We start from the raw sequence: 12,054 nt of genomic DNA on the forward strand, positions 1-12,054 counted from the left end.
AGGCCAGGAAATAAGGCAGAGCAGAATCACAAGCAAAGGAGGAACAGGAAAGGCAGGTATAAATAGACAGTGGGCGGGAGCTAGCTTCGTCTGGCCAGGCTGTGATAGGCTCTCCCACTCCTAAGCCCGCCATCCTGAGTGGTGGAAGATTGAGTCAGTCTCACAGACATAGGAGCAGGTGCAGACTGATTGCCCATGGGCGTCGACACAGAAGCTGTGTCTGGCAAATCCTTTACAGTACCCCCCCTTTTATGAGGGGCCACCGGACCCTTTCTAGGTGGACCTGGTTTATTGGGGAAATGAAGGTGGAACCTCCTGAGCAATACCCCAGCGTGAACATCCCGGGCGGGTACCCAAGTCCTCTTCTCAGGCCCGTATCCTCTCCAATTGACCAGGTACTGGAGGGAGCCTTGGACCATCCTGCTGTCCACAATCTTGGCCACCTCGAATTCTACCCCCTCAGGGGTTAGAACAGGGACCGGAGGTTTCCTCGAGGGAGCCAGGGACGAGGAGCAGCGTTTAAGGAGGGAGGAATGAAAGACGTTGTGCACTCAAAAAGACGGGGGCAACTCCAGTCGGAAGGAGACAGGGTTAAGGACTTCAATGACCTTGTATGGCCCTTTAAACCGGGGAGCAAACTTCTTGGACGGGACTTTAAGGCGCAAATTTTTAGAAGATAGCCACACCAGATCCCCGACCACAACCAAGGGGTTAGCAGAACGTCTTCTATCTGCTTGAGTCTTTTGTATGCTTTGGGAGGCCTCTAGGTTCTTCTGAACCTGGGCCCAGACTGTGCACAGTTCCTGATGAACGACATCTACCTCGGGATTGTTGGAACTACCAGGTGAAACGGAGGAGAACCATGGATTAAACCCAAAATTACAGAAAAAGGGGGAGACCCCTGACGAGTTACTGACCCGGTTATTAAGGGAAAATTCGGCGAGGGGAATGAACGAGACCCAATCATGTTGAGAGTCAGAGATAAAACACCTTAAATATTGTTCTAGAGACTGATTAGTCCTCTCCGTTTGCCCATTAGTTTCAGGATGGAAAGCCAAGGAGAAGGACAGATCAATCTCCAACTTTCTACAGAAGGCTCTCCAAAACAATGAAACAAATTGTACCCCTCTGTCAGAAACAATATTGACAGGAACCCGATGGAGACGCAGGATGTGTTTGACAAACAAGGTAGCTAACGTCTTAGCATTGGGTAGTTTCTTGAGGGGCACAAAGTGGCACATCTTACTGAAGCGGTCTACTACAACCCACACCACCGACTTGCCTTGAGATGGAGGCAAATCGGTGATAAAATGCATGGATATATGGGTCCAAGGTCTCTGGGGAATGGGCAAAGAACATAGTAAGCCCGCTGGTCGGGACCTAGGAGTCTTGGACCTAGCACAAACCTCACAAGCGGCGACGTAGGCCTTAACGTCTTTAAGCAACCCAGGCCACCAGTAGTTTCTGGGAATGAGGTGCTTGGTACCCAGGATGCCAGGATGGCCAGATAGTGCCGAGTCATGATTTTCCCTAAATACCCTTAGCCGGAATTGCAGGGGAACAAACAGCTTGTTCTCAGGAAGGTTCCCGGGAGCTGAACCTTGATCAGCCGAAATGTCGGAGACTAAATCAGAATCAATAGAGGAAATGATTATACCTGGAGGAAAAATACAAGTAGGATCTTCCTCCGAAGGAGGGCTGGCCATGAAGCTACGCGACAGTGCGTCAGCCTTAATATGTTTAGACCCAGCCCTATAGGTGACCAAAAAGTTGAATCTGGTAAAAAATAACGCCCATCGAGCTTGTCTCGGGTTTAGCCTCCGGGCAGATTCTAAGAAAACCAGATTCTTGTGGTCGGTAAGGACCGTTACCTGGTGTCTAGCCCCCTCCAGGAAGTGGTGCCACTCTTCAAATGCCCATTTAATGGCTAAGAGTTCGCGGTTGCCAATATCATAGTTACTCTCAGTTGGCGAAAACTTCCCAGAGAAGTAGGCACAGGGACGGAGATGGGTGAGGGACCTGGTACCCTGGGACAAGACAGCACCCACTCCCACCTCGGAGGGCGTCAACCTCCACGATGAATGGCTCCATTTGGTTGGGCTGAACCAGCACTGGGGCCGAGATAAAGCACTTCTTAAGGACCTCAAAAGCCTGGACAGCCTCAGGAGGCCAGTGGAGGAGATCAGCACCTTTGCGAGTGAGATCCGTAAGAGGCTTAGCGATGACCGAGAAGTTAGCAATAAATCTCCTGTAATAATTAGCGAATCCCAGGAAGCACTGTAACGCCTTCAGGGAGGCAGGTTGGACCCATTCCGCCACAGCCTGGACCTTGGCGGGGTCCATGCGGAATTCATGAGGAGTGAGTATTTGACCCAAAAATGGTATCTCTTGCACCCCAAACACACATTTTTCGGTCTTAGCAAACAGTTTGTTTCCCGAAGGGCCTGGAGCACCTGCCTGACATGCTCAATGTGGGAGGACCAGTCCTTGGAAAACACAAGTATGTCATCAAGGTACACTACAAGAAATACCCCCAGGTAGTCTCTTAAAATCTCATTTATGAAATTCTGGAAGACCGCGGGAGCATTACACAACCCAAAGGGCATGACGAGGTATTCGAAATGACCTTCAGGCGTGTTAAACGCAGTCTTCAACTCACCCCCCTCTTTGATGCGGATAAGGTTATAAGCCCCCCGTAGATCAAACTCAGAGAACCATTGGGCCCCCTGAACCTGATTAAAGAGATCAGGAATCAAAGGATGGGGGTACTGGTTCCTTACAGTGACCTTATTCAAGTTCCAATAGTCGATGCACCGCCTAAGACCACCATCCTTCTTCCCTACGAAGAAAAAGCCAGCACCTACCGGAGAAGTAGAGGGGCGAATGTAACCCTTGGCCAGGCATTCCTGGATATACTATCTCATGGCTTCACATTTGGGACAAGACAGATTAAATATCCTACCCTTAGGGAGCTTAGCTCCTTGTACCAAATCGATTGCGCAATCGTATTCTCTATGAGGAGGTAACACTTCGGAGGCCTCTTTAGAGAAAACATCAGCGAAGTCCTGAACAAACTCAGGTAGAGTGTTCACCTCCTCAGGGAGAGAAATAGAATTAACAGAAAAACATGACGTCATGCATTCATTACCCCATTTGGTAAGATCCCCAGTATTCCAGTTAAACGTGGGATTATGCTACTGCAACCAGTGAAGGCCTAAAACCAAATCGGACGATAATCCCTGCATCACCAGTACAGAGAACTGCTCCAAATGCATGGAGCCAACAAGGAGTTCAAAAACAGGGGTTTGCTGTGTAAAATAACCATTAGCAAGAGGAGTGGAGTCGATACCCACTACCGGGACAGGTTTAGGCAAATCAATCAATGGCATAGCTAGAGACATAGCAAATTCCACATACATAATATTAGCAGAAGACCCTGAATTCACGAAGGCACTGCCGGTAGCAGACCTACCACCAAAAGAGACCTGAAAGGGAGCAAGATTTTATTAGGTTTCAACTTTACGGGAAATACCTGTGCGCCCAAGTGACCTCCCCGATGATCACTTAGGCGCGGAAGTTTTCCGGCTGCTTATTCTTACGCCTTTGACAGTAGTTCACTTGATGCTTGTCATCCCCACAGTAGAAGCAGAGACCATTCTTCCTGTGGAACTCTCTACGTTGTTGGGGGGACATGGAGGCCCCGAGTTGCATAGGTACATCCGAGTCTTCCGTGGAAGAACGAAGCAACGGAACCTCAGGAGGCATCATGGGGGAGTCAGAGGAGAAGGCACAAAAACGTTCAAGTCGTCGTTCCCTGAGACTTCGGTCAAGTCGTACCGCTAAAGCCATAACCTGATCTAGGGAGTCAGAAGAGGGATAGCTAACTAGCAGGTCTTTCAGGGCATTCGACAGACCCAATCTAAACTGGCACCTCAAGGCAGAGTAATTCCACCGAGAAGCTACGCACCACTTCCTAAAGTCAGAACAATACTCCTCTACAGGTCTCTTACCCTGACGTAAGGTCACCAGCTGACTCTCGGCAAAGGCAGTCTTGTCAGTCTCGTCATAAATGAGCCCGAGAGCAGAAAAGAAAAGATCAACGGAGGAAAGTTCAGGGGCGTCAGGAGCCAAGGAGAAGGCCCATTCTTGAGGCCCGTCCTGGAGCCGGGACATAATTATACCCACCCGCTGGCTCTCAGAACCTGAGGAGAGGGGCTTTAAGCGAAAATAGAGCCTACAACTCTCCCAAAAGGAGAAAAAAGTCTTCCGGTCCCCTGAGAACCGGTCAGGCAACTTGAGGTGGGGTTCAAGAGGTGAGGTGGGGGGCACTACCAGGGTAGTATCATGCAGGTTGTTCCTCTGAGCCAGGGCTTGGACCTGTAGGGAGAGGACCTGTATCTGCTGAGCCAGGGTCTCAAGGGGGTCCATAGATGTGTCAGGGACCAGGGTAGACTAGGTATATGTGCTTGTAATTATGTAATGACGGGGTAGGGAGACAGACAGGTGAGCCCTAATCTACCACTCAGTCCCTGCCTTCTTGCAACGACCCGTCCTAGGCGACGGGGTAAAACTGGGCGACGGTCCCTACGCTCAGTAAGTGCAAGACGGACAAACAGACAAGGGTACACAGAAGCTATGGAAATGGGGCAGCTGCCCACGGAGACACCGTGAGCAACAAAAGTAGTGAATGAGCCGAGTCAAACCTGGAGTGAACGAGGTACAAAAACGCTGAGCAGGAGAGTGGTCAGAAAGCCAAGGTCTATAACAAGCAGAGGATGAGTACAGGGTGGGCCATTTATATGGATACACCTAAATAAAATGGGAATGGTTGGTGATATTAACTTCCTGTTTGTGGCACATTAGTATATGGGAGGGGGGAAACTTTTCAAGCAGGGTGTTCACCATGGCGGCCATTTTGAAGTCTGTCATTTTGTATCCAACTTTAGTTTTTCAATGGGAAGAGGGTCATGTGACACATCAAACTTATCGAGAATTTCACAAGAAAAACATTGGTGTTCTTGGTTTTAACGTTACTTTATTCTTTCATGAGTTATTTACAAGTTTCTGACCACTTATAAAATGTGTTCAAAGTGCTGCCCATTGTGTTGGATTGTCAATGCAACCCTCTTCTCCCACTCTTCACACACTGATAGCAACACCGCAGAAGAAATGCTAGCACAGGCTTCCAGTATCCGTAGTTTCAGTTGCTGTTCTGTGTAAACTGAGGGTCCTGTTCCAATTTTTGTTTTGCCCATTCTGCAAATTCAGTGCGCCGATCTGGGTTATCCTCGTTGAGATGCTGCAGCAGCTGGAGTTTGTAAGGGTGCCATTTGTGAGTAGCTAATATCCGCCGAAGGGATGTTCGACTGATGCTACTCTCCAGTGACATGCGGCGAGTACTACTGTGGGCTCTTGCTGAATGAAGCTAGGACAGATACTGATGTTTCTTCATTAGTGACAGTTTTCATGCGTCCACATTTGGGCAAATCCAACACTGAACCAGTTTCACGAAACTTGGCAAGCAGTTTGCAAGCTGTAGCATGGGAGATGGGTGGTCTCGTAGGGTGTCTTGCATTGAAATCTGCTGCAATGACCCGGGTACTGCGTTCACCAGACATCAACACAATTTCTATCCGCTCCTCACGTGTTAAGCTCTGCGACATGTCAATGGCTGTAAACAAAGAGAAGCTTGTAAGTAACTCATGAAAGAATAAAGTAACGTTAAAACTAAGCACACCATTGTTTTTCTTGTGATATTCTCGATAAGTTTGATGTGTCACATGACCCTCTTCCCATTGAAAAAACTAAAGTTGGATACAAAATGGCCGACTTCAAAATGGCCGCCATGGTCAACACCCAGCTTGAAAAGTTTCCCCCCTCCCATATACTAATGTGCCACAAACAGGAAGTTAATATCACCAACCATTCCCATTTTATTTAGGTGTATCCATATAAATGGTCCACCCTGTAGTACAAGCAGTAGCAGCAAGGCCAGGAAACAAGCAGAGCAGAATCACAAGCAAAGGAGGAACAGGAAAGGCAGGTATAAATAGACAGTGGGCGGGAGCTAGCTCCGTCTGGCCAGGCTGTGATAGGCTCTCCCACTCCTAAGCCTGCCATCCTGAGTGGTGGAAGATGGAGTCAGTCTCACAGACATAGGAGCAGGTGCAGACTGATTGCCCATGGGCGTCGACACAGAAGCTGTGTCTGGCAAATCCTTTACAATGGCGCTATCTACAGGGGGATGTGTGTAGTGCTGTCTACAGAGGGGTGTGTGTGGCACTATCTACATGGAGATGTGTGTGAAGCTGTCTACAGGGGACTATGTGTGGCACTGTCGACAGAGGGATGTGTGTGGCACTATCTACAGGAGGATGTGTGTGGTGCTGTTTACAGAGGGATGTGCGTGGCACTATCAACGGGGGTTCCTGTGTGGTACTGTCTACAGTGGGATGTGTGTGGCGCTATCTACAGGGGGCTGTGTGTGGAGCTGTCTACCGGGGTGTGTGTGTGATGCTATCTACTGGGGCTGTGTGTGGCGCTATCTACAGGGGGCTGTGTGTGATGCTATCTACAGGGGGATGTGTGTGGCGCTATCTACAGGGGCTATGTGGCACTTTCTACATGGGCTGTGTGGCGCTCTCTACAGGGGGTCTGTGGCACTATCTACAGGGTGTGTGTGTGCGTCGCTATCTACAGGAAGTGTGTGGTGCCATCTATAAGGACAGTGGTGTAATGAGGGATTCTTGTAATTGTAATGAGTACTTGTAATATCATAATATCATAATTTAAAATAAGATTTCTTATTCTCTTATTTAGTACGCGTTTACTAGGGTTATTACTTTTTGTCCTTAGATCGCTCACCATTGATTGAGACTTGCCCTGCTCCCTAATTGATCCGCTCAGAAGCTGCCAAGACTGAGAGAGAGCATTGCTTGTCATGCACCGCCTCCTCACTCCTCACTGCACTCGGCATAACACAGTGTATCACTCTTGTCTGAAGTACTTGTGAAACCTGATGCAAAAACTGTGTGTATCTTGTGGCTGTATAGCTGAATTCTCAGCAGACATCAGTACAGTCTGACCAAAGCCAAAGTTATTTAGCAATCACTTGATCTCCTGCCTTGGTGCCTACTGTTACATTGAATTACATAGCTAAATATAGGCATTCTCTAGGCCCACATATGGTGCCCCCTAGCAAAGGGAGCATTCTTTCATAATACAACACATGCTTGTCATGGAGTATGGCATGATTTTTGCCTTACGGATTCAGAAAAAACCTCCTGTGTGGGTACATAGCAAGCAGTAGTAATACGGATGTGTAAAACATAGAGCCCGAGGCCTTAGAAAGCCATACCTACAGACTAAATCTGCTACTCCAGTTGTAGTGCTGTCTTTATCTTAGTAGTTCAGTTATTGCTAATCATTTTGATGATCATAAAATATATAGACCAAGAGTGTTTTTGTTTTATCTTGTTACCATCAATGCTCCGATCAATATGAAATATCTGACAGGTCATCCTGTGATTACGCCAGGCTTCAGGCGTATACAGATTCTTGGAATATGTACCGATAAAAAAAATTCTTGTAGTACCCAATTACTGTACTCATATCTTGATGAGTTTAGAATTCATTGATAGATAATTTCTGGAAGGGGAAAAACATGCATAGCTTGCAGGTTCTAAAAACTGCCTGCGGCCTGACATCTGACAAGAAATACCCTGAACAGTGAAAATAGAGCATTGAAGAATTCTCACACCTTGTATTGGAAAGTGTAGCTCTAATTTACCTTACTGTGTATTACTATATAACCTCAAGCATATTGACATATAAAGAGTCATCTGTGATATGCAAGAGTGATTGGATATCAACAGTATTTTTCTAATACGCTACAGTTAAAGAAATCCTCTAGCTGCATTAAAAAAAAAAAAAAAAAAAATATTCCACCCTCCAAGAAATGGGCAACCGTCTTCACCTGTGAAATAAAGGGGAGTGGTGGCATGTATAAAAACACAACAGCCCTTATGTCTTCGACTTTGATTGCTGCATAGGGAGCACTCCGCTTGCAGATGTAATTTAGTAGGGAGTCTATAGGACTCTAATAAACAAGCAAAATAGGAAGCGCCTGTGTTATTGGAGTTTCACGTTAACGGTAAGTACATTTTTAATGCACCATAAGACAGCACACTAGATTTCCCATACAGTATATGATCCCATGTTGCAATTTCATTTTTACATTCTAGTAGAATGTACCTAAGTTGTTTGCTAACAAAGCATAATGTACAATGTACAGAAGACATACATAGACACGTGTTTGTTAAAATCTGTTTATTTGCAGTAGATAAGACACTTTACTATATATACATTATGTTTCTGGTTGTACTTGTACATTCATTTGAAACAATCTAAAGTGGATGGTATCTAGATGGTATAAGTCAAATATAAGTAAAAAGCACAAGCAAATTGGACTGAAACGACATTTGTGTATGTGCGTTATAGCGAATGTAAAAAGATATGTATGCGTTGTATGGAAGAGTAGTATCTGACCTGGCTTGTCATGACCATGCCTGTCAATTCTCCATTACTCCCTTGTCTCAAAAACACACTGGTCCGCCAGTGCTCCACAACCTCTATGTTCTGCTGAACACCAGTCATTCTGTTGGAGATTGTTCCATGGTTCTGGCGCTGTGACGGGGTCAGTACCAGACATAACTCAGTATCTTGGTGGCCACCAATTTACCGAAACCTAGTGGATCCACCTTCACGTCTCAACCAGGGTTTCATAGAAGCAAGTCAGGGGTACTCCAGAAGACAGCAACAGAAAACAATAACATCAAGAGCTATCACTTTTACAGTATGAATGGGATGCTGTGTTCCTACTGTCTTAGGGTGGATTCACACAGACAGTAGGAACACATGATTTGTTGTAGAAATTTCTTAGACTAAAAATTAGTTCCATTCAGCTGAAAAAACTTGCAGAAATCTATGTGCTTGCTGCAGAAACCACACCATTCAGGTCAATGGAACTGATTTTCAGTCGCAGAAATTTCTGCAACAAAATCTGCCCAATGTAAATTTACCCCTAGGCCTTGTTCAGACAGTGCAGATTTGATGCAGATTTTACATGTATTTTTATTTTAAACCCTGACCAGGAATGGAACCTAAATGTATAAAGGAATGCCTTATAGGTCTGCTCTCCTAAATCCAATTCTGGTTTTGGCTAAAAAAATGCATGCAAAATCTGCATCAAATCTGCATTGTGTACAAGGATTTACATAGGCAGAAGGAAAGTTCAAGTACATATATCCATCATGGCTTGGCTGTTGAGCTTATTTTAGATCCACACAACATATACATTTCATCTGTTCTTTGTGACAACCACCTTATTTTATTTAAGAGAGATATTAACAGTCCATCTCTTTTATAAATAGTGCAGAATGGTATTGTATTCTTACTTAGCATCCTGTACAAATAAATATAGATATAATTCAAAATAATGTAATAAAAAATGTTTCTGCTTAGTTTTCAAAAGGGGCAGACAAACATAATTGTCTCCTTGTAAAAAATGTATAACCTATGGAACAATCTTTGAGTGAGATGTCTGCTTCAGACAGTCCTATTTTGTTAGAAGGGTACACCAGAAATAAAGGGTACCCCAGAAATAAACTCATCCCATGATTACCCCAGTGATTAGCTGTAATACGCAGGGTAATCTGTAAAGAAGCAATCAATTCCACTTCAGCACCACCACAGGGGAAATGAAGAATTACATGTTGTCCATTGAAACTAATGTGCTGTCCATATACTGCTGGGTCCCCCAGGGACAGACACTCTTTGCAGCTGCTCTTTGCCCTAGCTAATTAATGGTTTTCATGAATAAGGTACCGCACCTATGAACGCAGAATTCCTTAGTAAGGTTTTTGAAACTGGATTTTCTAAACTGGCCAACCCCTTTAAATCTCTTTTGATCAGTCCTATAATTGTCAATTATAAAATCTGTAATAAACCCTCCATAACTAACAATTACTATATGTTGATTTTAAAGGTCACAATACAATTTTAATATAGAAATAATTCTATAGCATGGAGTCCTAATATCCTACTATCTCTTGTTATATTGGTTTCCACTGTAACAATGTAAATTGTTTATGGATGTAACAAATATAACAATTTAAAGTAGAAGCCTTGGACACATTGAGTAGTAGATACAATAAGATCAGCATTGTAAAGTGTTGATTGTAGTCCACAGACATGTAAGCTGAGTTTAGGTCATATCATAGGGCATTCTCATCAGTAGACTTGTGGTAGCTAAATCACCCATACTTCATTATTTATATCTCACCCCACTGATACACTATATGTTATAATTAGGAAGAGTAAAAAAGGAATATCACCAGGTTCTCGACTAGGAGCTATCAAGGTCAGCAAAGGACACCATCACTTTGAGAGCAAACATGGTAAGATTAAAGCCTTTATTGCTATAGGATAGCAACACATCATACAGCAAGCCGGAGGCAAATGTTCCTGCAATCGTATGCAGATCCCTTCATTGTTAGATGTTAGCACAATTACTATGGGAATATGTATAATATCTTTCTTATACATTCATCTTTAAGTTAAAGACTCTAGCAGACTATAGGTCCCTTGTGGTAGTATGTATTATAATAATGTGTTATAATCAAAATATGGTAATGCTACAAAGACTTTATTCTAATTCTACAATGACTTTATTCTGTTGATTTCTGTGTAGGATTGATACAGACGCAAGCTGGGATGGTAACAATATTGGCGAAGAATATGCCATGCATGGCTCACTGTCACTACAGCAGTACCCAGGCTGAATGAGAGAGAAGGAAGCAAGGAGCGTATCAAACAAAGGAGGATTGTACCATGAACCATCTTATTTACCATTTAACAGCTCATATATGTCAATGAAGGACGGAGGGGATGTGCTAATATAGATTCGTGACAGATAGGATTCCCTGATAATTTTCCCTTTCGAACGCATATTTTAGGTGTGGAAGTTAATTAAATATGGCTGACTTGTTAAGGTCATTGCCTTGACAACAATTAAGGATGAAAAGGGAAAGTCCATGGGAATATCGAAAGATAAGCTGTTATTCCTAGAAGATGGACAAAGCAGAACTGCATAAGACAAAAAATAGAGGATTTTATATACAAAATAAAATGTGCTTGTTTCCAAAACCTATTTTCTCACATCTGAGGTCATTTACTTATCTACGTTGGTTAATAAAAACATGATTGCGGAATGTGCAATGTAAAAATGTTGTTTTAGGAATGTTTGCTATCCATGGAAACTTAGAGCAAAAGAGACTTGAATACTGTGATTTTACTCAAAATGATGCATTATTAGCTTTATCATGAAGGAAAAGTACTTCACAAGCTAAGAGCATGGACGTTATCACAAAGAATTGGGTAAAGGTGGGAATACCGTAAAATGACCCTTTTATCCAGAATCTGACAGTCCAGAAAGTCTTTCACTTTTTTCAGGGACACAAGATAACCAGCAGCAATAGTACAGTTGTAGTCAGCTATGAATCTTCCAGTAGGTCTTCTATATTCACAAATACATTATATGGCCAAAAGTATGTGGACATCTAACCTTTAGGGCATGTTCGCACGTGGCAGAATTGCTGTGGAATTCCACTGCGGACAGTACGCAGTGGAATTCTCCAGTGGCCGTTTTTTACATTTGTTTCAATACATTTTGAGGCAAGTTAGTTCAGACGTTGCAGAAAACTCCGCTGCGGACCATAGGCTGCAGTGCAGAATTTTCCCTCCGCAGCATGCACTGTTGCGGAGAAGAAGCGGAATATCACTGCGGATTTCAGCCTTTGCAATGCAAAAACTAAATATGTGGCAAGTCCGCTGTGTTTTCTGCAACGTCTGAATTACCTGTCAAATATGCAAATGTTGGTGCAGATTCGTTGCGTAATTGCCCCAAATCTGCACCATTTGCAGCGGAAAAACTCAGCCACGTGTGAACATGCCCTTACACTTATATGTGCTTGCTGAACATCCAATTTCCCCTTT

At 44.1% G+C, this 12,054-nt stretch overlaps 1 long non-coding RNA gene across 1 annotated transcript in view; it reads left to right on the forward strand.

The window, feature by feature from the left end:
• LOC142748140 (uncharacterized) overlaps positions 1-11,161 on the forward strand; it is a 103,077-nt gene extending 91,916 nt beyond the window's left edge. Inside the window, exon 3 of the long non-coding RNA XR_012882147.1 lies at positions 10,751-11,161. This is a non-coding gene — a long non-coding RNA (uncharacterized LOC142748140). The remainder of the gene's footprint in view (positions 1-10,750) is intronic.
• Positions 11,162-12,054: the final 893 nt, after the last annotated feature.

The sequence above is a fragment of the Rhinoderma darwinii genome, chromosome 3, assembly GCF_050947455.1.
Source record: "Rhinoderma darwinii isolate aRhiDar2 chromosome 3, aRhiDar2.hap1, whole genome shotgun sequence".
Classification (NCBI taxonomy): Eukaryota; Metazoa; Chordata; class Amphibia; order Anura; family Rhinodermatidae; genus Rhinoderma; species Rhinoderma darwinii.